The sequence below is a fragment of the Neofelis nebulosa genome, chromosome 15 (assembly GCF_028018385.1).
Source record: "Neofelis nebulosa isolate mNeoNeb1 chromosome 15, mNeoNeb1.pri, whole genome shotgun sequence".
Taxonomy (NCBI): Eukaryota; Metazoa; Chordata; class Mammalia; order Carnivora; family Felidae; genus Neofelis; species Neofelis nebulosa.
This window is the reverse complement of record NC_080796.1, coordinates 39238672-39248906: the sequence shown is the minus strand read 5'-3', so window position 1 is coordinate 39248906 and position 10235 is coordinate 39238672. Positions and strand designations below refer to the sequence as shown.

At 44.8% G+C, this 10235-nt stretch overlaps 1 long non-coding RNA gene across 1 annotated transcript; it reads right to left on the bottom strand.

Annotated features, from left to right (window-relative positions):
• Positions 1–4613: 4613 nt before the first annotated feature.
• Positions 4614–5880, bottom strand: LOC131496196 (uncharacterized). Its single transcript, XR_009254376.1, has 3 exons — positions 5805–5880; positions 5179–5410; positions 4614–5082 (listed from the first exon to the last, which is right to left on the bottom strand). It is a non-coding gene; the product is annotated as an uncharacterized LOC131496196 (long non-coding RNA).
• Between the last annotated feature and the right edge of the window lie 4355 nt (positions 5881–10235).

Here is a 10235-nt window from a genome sequence, read left to right as displayed (position 1 = left end):
CATAGTTCATGTCAAAATCTCCCCCAACTTACTAGGTTCATAAAACTAAGCAATGAGCTGCTGGCCCTCAAAGCTGGAGCTTGCTGCTCAGTCATTCACTTTGCATCCTCCCCCACCTCAACCAAATCATTTATTCCAGAAAAAAATAGATACTTACAGAATGCCTTCTGACCATGCTAGTGACAAAACAAACACGAGTGCTACTGGCTTGGAGCTTGTGGTCTTGTAGGGGACATATTAATCAAATAATCTCACACGTGATATGTAATTATAGACAGAAATATGCTGTGATTAAAAAGTAGCCAGAAGGGTGCCTGGGTGGCTCGGCCAGTTGAGCATCTGACTCCTGATTTCAGCTCAGGTCATGATCCCAGAGTCATGGGATCCATGTCAAGCACGAAGCGTGCTTAAAATTCCCTCTCTTTCTCTGTCTCTCTGTCTCTCTGTCTCTCTGTCTCTCTGTCTCTCTCTCTCTCTCTCTCTCTCTCTCACACACACACACACACACACACACACACATGCACACAAAGAAAAAAAGTAGCTGGAGCTATGACAGCATATAACAGGAGACCTTACATGGGGAGTGAAAGAGAATCAGGAGAGGTGTTCTTGGTTGGGCTAAGATCTGAAGAATGGAAAAAATTAGCTACATGAAAGATGGGGGCAGAGGAGATTTTCTGGGAGGGTGGCCACATCTGCACATCCCTCTGTTGAGAAGAGCACAGCTCAATCCAGGAAATATCCTAGAGCAAAGCACAGGTCTAGGGGAAGCTGGCACAAATATTGAGAGGTTAGGCAAAGGCTAGATCTCCCAGGGTCCTGCAGTGCATGCTAAAGATTTTGCTCTTGACCTTCACAGCAAGGAAAAGGCATTCAAATGCTCGACAAAAGGATCACGTTGGTTGTAGCATGAAGAACAAATTGGAGAGAATCAAGTGGGATTTGAGAAGACAGGGAACCACTGCAGGGATGAAGGCAGGTGAGAAGTGATGGTGGTTTGGACCAGGATGGTAGTGACAATGAGGACAGGTTGTTAGATCAAAGAGACATTTAAGAGATAAAACTGACAGAATTTACAGAAGGATTTGTTGTGGATCAGGGGAGACAAGAAAGCGTTAAGGATGGGTTGTACAATTCTGGACTGTGAAAATGGTTAGGAAGGTAGAGCCATTTACTGAGAAAGAAAACACTGGAAAAGGAGCAGACTTGTGGAGAAATTAGAGTTTAGTTTTGGACATGGTGAGATTGTAGTTCCATTAAGACATCCAAGTGGTGATGATGAGTAGGCATTTAGATACATGGATCTAGTGATCAAAGGAGAAGTCTGGGGTGGAAATATAAATGTGGGAGATACCAGCATACATGGTGTAGTGTTATCTATTGCTGAGTAACAATGACCTCAACACTTAGAGGCTTAAAACAGCAATGATCATTTATTATCATTTATTTATCTCTTATGGTTTTGGTGTATTGGGACTTTGGACAGGGTACAGAGAAGATGACTTAACTCTGCTCTACAATGTCTGACATCTCAGCTGGAAGACTCAATGGCTGGGAGCTGGAATTATCTGATGTTGATATTGGCTGTTGGTTGAGACCTTAGTTTAGCTGCTTAGCTGTTGGCTACAACACCCACATGTGGCCTCTCCATGGGGCCTGGGCTTTCTCACAACAGGATGGATTGGTTCCAAAAATGAAACTCTTAAGAGAGAGAGCCAAATTGGGGCGCCTGGGTGGCGCAGTCGGTTAAGCGTCCGACTTCAGCCAGGTCACGATCTCGCGGTCCGTGAGTTCGAGCCCCGCGTCAGGCTCTGGGCTGATGGCTCGGAGCCTGGAGCCTGTTTCCGATTCTGTGTCTCCCTCTCTCTCTGACCCTCCCCCGTTCATGCTCTGTCTCTCTGTCCCAAAAATAAATAAAAAAATGTTGAAAAAAAAAATTAAAAAAAAAAAAATAAAAAATTAAAAAAAAAAAAAAAAAAAAGAGAGAGAGCCAAATGGAAACTGTATTTTTTATATGACCTAACCTCAGAGGTCATATAGTGTCACTTCCACCATACTTCATTGGCCAAGGAAGTCATAAGGTGCCACTCAGATTCAAGGGGCGGGAACTCAGATCCCACTTTTTGGTGGCAGAGTGTCAGTTGCATTGCAGAGGGGGTATGTGGGATGAGATAGATGCATAGATGTACTTATCCTTATACTTATCCTTATCCTTATACTCTGCCACAGATGGTAATTGGGAGGTAATGGATAAGACCTCCCAAGGAAAGAGAATATAGAGAAAAGAGCCTACAATGGAAACTTGGAGTGATCTCACATGGCAGGATGAAAATGAGTCTACAAAGGAGGGGCGCCTGGGTGGCTCAGTGGGTTAAGCATCCGACTTCGGCTCAGGTCATGATCTCGCGGTCCGTGAGTTCGAGCCCCGCATCAGGCTCTGTGCTGACAGCTCAGAGCCTGGAGCCTGTTTCGGATTCTGTGTCTCCCTCTTGCTCTGACCCTCCCCCGTTCATGCTGTCTCTCCCTGTCTCAAAAATAAATAAACGTTAAAAAAAAAATTAAAAAAAATGAGTCTACAAAGGAGATGGATAGGAGCAGGGAAGGAGGTAGGGGGAAAATTGGAGAGTATGACCTTACAGAAACCTTTGGAAGAAAGTTCATTCATTCATTCAGCACGTTCTACACCAGCTGCTCTAGGTGTTGGAAATATAGGAGTGAATGCAAAATTTCCTGATTTTGTGATGCTTACTTTCCAAGAGAGAAGTATCCAGCTACTTGAGAACTGCAAAGATGTGCTTTGGAGATAGTCACAGGAAGGTCACTGGTGACCTTTGTAAGAATGACTTTATTTAGAGTGATGGGGTGGAATGCAGATTGGAGTGGATTGAGGAATGAGTGTAGTAAACGGGTTGGGAAGGCAAAGATATCTCTGGTTTCCTGAAGGTAAAGATGTCTGCCACAGAACGCCACCCTGGGCATTCCATCTTCTGTGTACCATGACCTGCTGTCAGGGTGCATGTCTGCATTGGTTCTTCATGCCCAGGGGCTCAGAAGTTGGAAGAGGCTGAAGCCCCATTGTAATTGGTAAGGAACCTGGATGAATTTTCCCTTGGCTCCATTCAGTGTTATTTGAGAGCGAACTAAGAGAATGTGCTGCCTTGTATAGACCCAACCTCCAAACCCAGCCATACTGGCCTATCACAGGCTATGCCTGTTCCTACCTTCCTGATGACTGGACTTCCATCCTTCTTTCTATTCCCTTCACCTCTTGAAGCCCACTTCAAGACTCCTTCTCCATGAAGAAGTACACGCTCCAGTCCTCATGGATCCCCTCCCCCACCGAAATCCTGCCCCAAGCTTGGCCCTGCACCTGGTATGGATCTGACCCATTATGGGCCCATAATCTATGTGTCCTATTTAGTCTCTTCATATCACACGTAACCTTCCTAAAGAGGACCAGGATTGAGATGTTTCCTATGTCTTCACAGTGACTGAGCAGAGCTCAGCATTGGGCTAAACTAATAGCAAGGGACTGATATTTGTCGCATCTACCAAACGAATCAATGCAAAGCCTGTCCGTGGCCTCCCACACTTGCCCCAGACTACATGCCCCTCATGTCCAGTAGCTGGATCTGGGAAAGGAATGGGTCTGACTTTTCAAGAGTCTGCTTGTGAATCTCTTGGGAAATAAACAGCAGGAGAGAACCTCTCTATACTCAGGAAGCTTCAATATGGGGAAGGAGGAAAAGGGACCCGGTCCCTCATTCCCAGAAGAGTGCCCAAACCAGGTAGCAGAACACATCAATTCACAGCAACAGCTGAACAAGTCCATTTAGTTACAGTACATAGATACAGAATAAAGGACTGACTAAGGCAGGATGGTCCTCTCTTTTCTGGCAATATTTTTTCTAAGTGAAATGCCTTAAATTTGCTGTGGGAGAAATACAAACACCACTGGTTAGCTGTATCACCTTGTGCAAACTGCATAACCCATCTGATGCTCAGTTTTCCCATTTTTACCAGGGCAATAATAATCCCACTACATGGGATCATTAGAAGAAGTGAATGAGACAATGTACTGTTGGTTTGTATTATTTGCAGACTCCGTAAGTTGCAAATTCACCAACTCACTAAAATTTATTTGTAACCCCCAAATCAATCTTTGCAGGACTCTCAGGATCATTCTGGAACACATACAAAGAGGTGGAAAATTTGAGTCATCTGACACACGTTTCCAGCTGAAGTCGAACAAGGCACAACACCTTCTCGTTTCAGCTCTCATACTGTAAGCCAGTGTCCTTTTTGTGACCAACTTATTGCCATATTTTTGGCATTTTTGTGTTTTTTTCTTTCACTGATGATTTTGCTGTTTAAATTTTTTTTTAACGTTTATTTATTTTTTGAGACAGAAGAGACAGAGCATGAACGGGAGAGGGTCAGAGAGAGGGAGACACAGAATCTGAAACAGGCTCCAGGCTGTCAGCACAGAGCCTGACGCGGGGCTCGAACTCACGGACCGCGAGATCGTGACCTGAGCCGACTTCGGCCGCTCAACCGACTGAGCCACCCAGGCGCCCCTGATTTTGCCGTTTAAAATGGGCCTAAGCAGAGTGCTGAAGTGCTGTCTACTGTTCTAAGCACAAGAGTGCTGTGATGTGCCTTGAGAGAAAATACAGGTGTAAGGTAGGTTTGGTTCAGGTGTGAGTTATAGTGCCCCTCAGCCGTGAATTTGATGTTAATGGATCAGCAGTATCTATTAAGGAAACACAAGCACGCATACATAAAAGGAGGTTGTGTATTGATGGGTTGATGAAAATGTAAGCAGGGGCTCTCAGGAACTTAACCCTGCAATTCCCCGTGAAACAATGGTTCGGTATTTGCTAGCTCAGTGAGTGTTTGCAGTGACTGTATAGAACATAACTACTGGGACTAATGAGAATCCACTGTATATAGAAGCTCCTACACATTGTGTGGTGACGACAAGGCTTCAGGAAGTGTTTATTCTGAATCTCAGTGAGAAGGCAGGAAGCACTCCGGGCAGGTTTTTGCCACAGTTGTTCAAGCTTTGCCAGGAATTTGGTTCTGAAAAGAGTCAAAAAGGAATTTTCACATATCCCCACACCATGCTCTCCTGTCAAATACAGTATAACAACAATGGGTTGTAACCACCCCTTATACCTCAGTCACTGCTACGAATAATGTGCTCTTGTTAATAAGTTTCTTACTCCTCTTCTGCCCTGTGGGTGCCTCACGTTTCTGCCCCCAGAGAGGGAGCTCTAGGCTGAGCCGTGTCTCCTCGCAGCCTGAGGGGTCTGAAGGGGGTCTCGTCTCCTCCTCTCTGGGTGTTTTCTGCCCTCCTTTTCTCTCTGTCCCGACTAGCTTGTATTTGTTGCTTCTGCTTTCATTGACCCTGGGGGAAGCAAAAAGCAATCAAAGCCTTGTCTGGATCCTGGCTCCCTGGCAGGGTGACAGGGCGTCTCTAAGCATAGGTGGTGGAGCAGGACGTGTGGAGAGGGTGAAGGGACTCTGGCCACCAGGTTTCTCCCCATAGGAAAGGCCCTCCCCGATCAGGCCACTGCTGGCCCCCACCAAGGTGGGGGTGGAAGCAGCAAGAACAATGGGAAGCTGCAAGATTTACTCTACACCTGGGTCTGATTAGAGTCCCATTCCTGAGGCTCTCCAGGCTGAACACTTTCTCCCCAGGCAGCCAATTGGAGAAAATCTGCAAACCTGTGCTGAGGCCAGGCTTAGGGAGGCAGCCCTCCCCCCTCCCACCCCGGGTGAAATGGAAGGGCTGTGGGTACTTGATCTTTATCTGAGCCCTCTCCGCCTCCCGGCCTCCTGCCAGCAACTAGTAGCCCCCAGCCAGGATCCTCTAGGAATTCAGAGCCTGGTGATTGTATTACCTTCTGAATTCCGTTAGCACACGCTGGCTGGGGAAGGGATGGGGGGGGGGGATAGGTGGGGGGACAGGAAAGTAAGGGGAGCCATCCAGCAGTGCTTGGTGCCAAGCAGACACCTTCCTTTGCTTGTCTCTGCCTTTCCAGCTTCAAATCCGTCTTTGCCCCCATCTCTCATGCTCTCTGCAGGGAAGGACATGGATTATGTATATGTAAACTAAAAAAAATAAGAATTTTACAGGTTGTTCATAGGAAAACAGAAGTTAACAGTAATAGTAATCATAGGAAAACTATGTGCCAGGAACTGATTGAATTGCTTTACACATATTAGCACCTTTAATTTTCATATCTCTATTTTACAGATGAGGAAACTGAGGCAGAACTGTATGACCTTCAGGATGTCAACACTTCCCCATTTTGAACTGCTGTTTCCTCATAACTATAAAGAGGCATTAGACAAGATAAATATACAGTACCTCCCATCTCCATTTTTTTCTTTTCTTTTCTTCCTTTTTTTTTCTTTTTGGTCTCTTTTTATACCAGGAAGGAGGAAAAGGAAGGAGAAAAGAATTTATTGAGTCCACACTACCTTGGGTTCTATAGCAGAGTTGGTAAAGTTTCTCATAGAGGGCCAGAGACTAAGTTTGTTAGACTTTGAGGTCCATCTAGTCTCTGTCACAACTACTCACCTATACTTTTATAGCATAGAAGCAGCCATTGACAACATATGAATAGATAAGCATAGTTGTGCTTCAATAAAACTTTATTTAGCCAAAAAGGCAGAGGGCTGCATTGGCCCTCTGGCCTATTTAGCTCTATAAGAATCTGATTATCCAGTCTGGGGTCCTACCTTCAGAGAGCTTACACTCTGCTCCAGGCTTCGTCATGAGCTCCATGGCTATGACTGATCTATTCCATCTGTGAACATGCAAAATATACAAAACATGTATACACACACACACACACACACACACACACACACACAGTGCTCCCCAGCCTTTGTCCATTGCACAAGCCAAAGGTCTCTTTTACACATTGTTTGGCAGTTCGTACGTCCAGAAGGACATTTACTGGGCATCCACTGAGTCCCAGGCACTGTACTTAATGCTTTCTTATACATTATCTCAATTCAGTAGGAATTATGATCCCTGTATTAATGTTTTAGGTCTACCATAACAGAGTACCACAGATGGGATGGCTTAAACAATGGAAATTTATTTTCTTACAGGTCTACAGGCTAGAAGTCCAAGATCACAGTGTTAGCAGGGTGGGTTTCTTCTGGGACCTCTTTCCTGGTCTTGTAGATGGCCACCTTCTCCTTCTCATGGTCTTCACTTTCTGCTTGTCTTTGCCCTAGTCTCCTTTTCTTATAAGGACACCGATCGTATTGGATCAGGGCCCACCCATATGACCTCATTGTACCTTCATTACCCCCTAAAAGACCCTATCTCCAGTCACATTCTGAGGTGCTAGGGGTCAGGACTCCAACACAGGAATTTTTGGGGAGGACAGCTCAGCCACACATTTCCACCTACAGAAAACATAACAGAGACTCTGAGGGGCCAGGTTATCTACCCAAGTTCACACAGTAATTTGAATGCCTAACTCCAAAGCCCCTGCTCTTAATCTCTTGGAGGTAGGTTGTTCATCATAGGAAAATCACAGCCTTTTTTGAAAATCAAAGATAATAGTTTCAGGGAGCTTTATAATTAAAGGCTTCTCTATGGACAATCTTTCAAGTAATAACTAAACACCAGCTTGGCCATTTCTTTGGCCACTAGAAATGTGATAACTTTCAAAAGAAGGATGCTGTCTCCTCCACTGACTGCCCTACCCATTAGGAATTGTCTTGTAGCCCACTGCACACTACCTCTTTCAGTCCTTCTCACCCCCAGCTTCTCCCTCCTCTCCCTTACTTAAGTGTCCTCTCAGAAGTACAGGTTTCATCCTAAGTGCCCGAAAAAAGGCACCAGGTCCCGAGAGAACAACTGCTGAGACAGAGGAGGGCTTTCCCAGGACCGCTTTAGCCACAGCCCCACAGGGACAGGCCCTGCCCCATGAGATTGAGTTTCAACAAATGACCACCATGCTGTACGTCTGCAGTGGCCACAGGGCAGACCCAGGACAACCATAGTCACTGAAGTAAGTAGGCATGGGGTTGTTTGGCTAAACATATTTCTCAGATGAGGAAGAATCACCCACATTGACTTTCATTAAGTTTTGCAGAGTGTTCTTTTATGTTCTCTATATCCTATCCAATCTTCAGACATCTGATTAGATTCTTGACACTCCTCCACAAATAAGACATTTCTTCTTATCTTGGTCCTTTTTTTCCCCTTCTAAGTCCATGTCTTTCTTATGCTGTTTGTATATATTTATCCCACTGACACGGTTGGTTGTCTCCCCTGGTCTCTTCCTTTAAGAGGATCGAGGCTGTCTTCTGTCCTTGCATTATGCACTTTGTCTGGTTTTTCCTTCATTTTCTAATATTGGCTTGACTCACATTTAGTGAAATACACAGATTTTAAGAGTAAAAGCTCTATGAATTTTGACACACACTGGTATAAGCCATACTTTGGTCAAGACACAGGCCACTTCCATCACTCTAAAAAGTTTTCCCATGCTCCTTCCTTGCCAATCCTATTTCCATCCCTACCCTGACCCCCAGGCAACTGTTGTCCCAATTTTTTCCACCAATTTTCATCAATTTTTTTTGACTTTTCTAGAATTTCATATAAAAGGAATATACATTTCTGTCTGCCTGGTTTCTTTGGCTCAGCCTGATGTTTTCGAGATTCAGCCACATTGCTGCTTGTGTCCATAGTTTATTCCCTTCTATTCTTTTTTTTTTTAATCTTTATTTATTTTTGAGAGAGAGACAGCATGTGAGCAGGGGAAGAGCAGAGAGAGAGGGAGACACAGAATCCGAAGCAGGCTCCAGGCTCTGAGCTGTCAGCACAGAGCCCGACATGGGGCTCGAACTCACAAACTGTGAGCTCATGACCTGAGCCAAAGTCGGACGCTCAACCGACTGAGCCGCCCAGGTGCCCCATTCCCTTCTATTCTTGAGCAGTATTTCATTGAATGCATATATCAGTGTTTTTTTAATCCATTTTCTCATTGATGGACATCTGTGTTGTCTTCAGGTTATTATGAATAAAGCCACCATGAGCATTCTCATACAAGTCTTTGTGTGGACATAAGCTCCAAATTCTCTTTGCTAAATATCTAGGAGTAGAACTGATGAGTAATAGGGTATGTGGAATGCTGAGTTTTATAAGAAAGTGCCAAACTATTTTCCAGTAGTTTTTGTACTATTTTATACCCCACCAGCGATGAATGAGACTTCTGATTGTATAATATCTGCATCCACATGGGGCTGTCTCTTTGATATTGAGTTGTTGGGGTTTTTAATATAAATCTTATGTTTGAGAGGTTGGTTTCTGGCATGATGGTGTGAGGAGCTCTGCAGAACCACCCCCCCAGTGAAATTGGTGAAAAGCATTTTTTAAAAAACACGATACTTAAAGGCTCTGGAAATGGGAGTAAGGACATATACATTTTTTAAACGTTTATTTATTTTTGAGAGAGAAAGTGAGACAGACAGACAGAGCACGAGCAGGGGAGGGGAGAGAGAGAGGGAGACACAGGATCCAAAGCAGGCTCCAGGCTCTGAGCTGTCAGCACAGAGCCTGATGTGAGGCTCGAACTCATAAACCACGAGATAATGATATGAGCCAAAGTCGGACGCTGGGAATAAGGACATATAACAAATAAAGAAATATTTATTGAAGGGGTGCCTGGGTTGCCCAATAAGTTAAGCCTCTGATTTCAGCTGTGATCAGGATCTCACAGTTTGTGGGTTTGAGCCCTGTGTTGGGCTCTGTGCTGACAGCTCAGAGCCTAGAGCCTGTTTTGGATTGTATGTCTCCCTCTGTCTCTGCCCCTCTCCTGCTCTTGCACCGCTTCTCTCTCTCAAAATAAATAAGAGTTAAAAAAAAAAAAAAAGAGAATTAAAAAAAGAAATATTTATTGAAGAAAATCTACAAATATCTAGTAAAAATGAAAGTGACAGTCTGTGGTATTTGAACCACTAGTTTTTCATAGAAATTGATAAGCTGAGGGGCGCCTGGGTGGCGCAGTCGGTTAAGCGTCCGACTTCAGCCAGGTCATGATCTCGCGGTCCGTGAGTTCGAGCCCCGCGTCAGGCTCTGGGCTGATGGCTCGGAGCCTGGAGCCTGTTTCCGATTCTGTGTCTCCCTCTCTCTCTGCCCCTCCCCTGTTCATGCTCTGTCTCTCTCTGTCCCAAAAATAAATAAAAAACGTTGAAAAAAA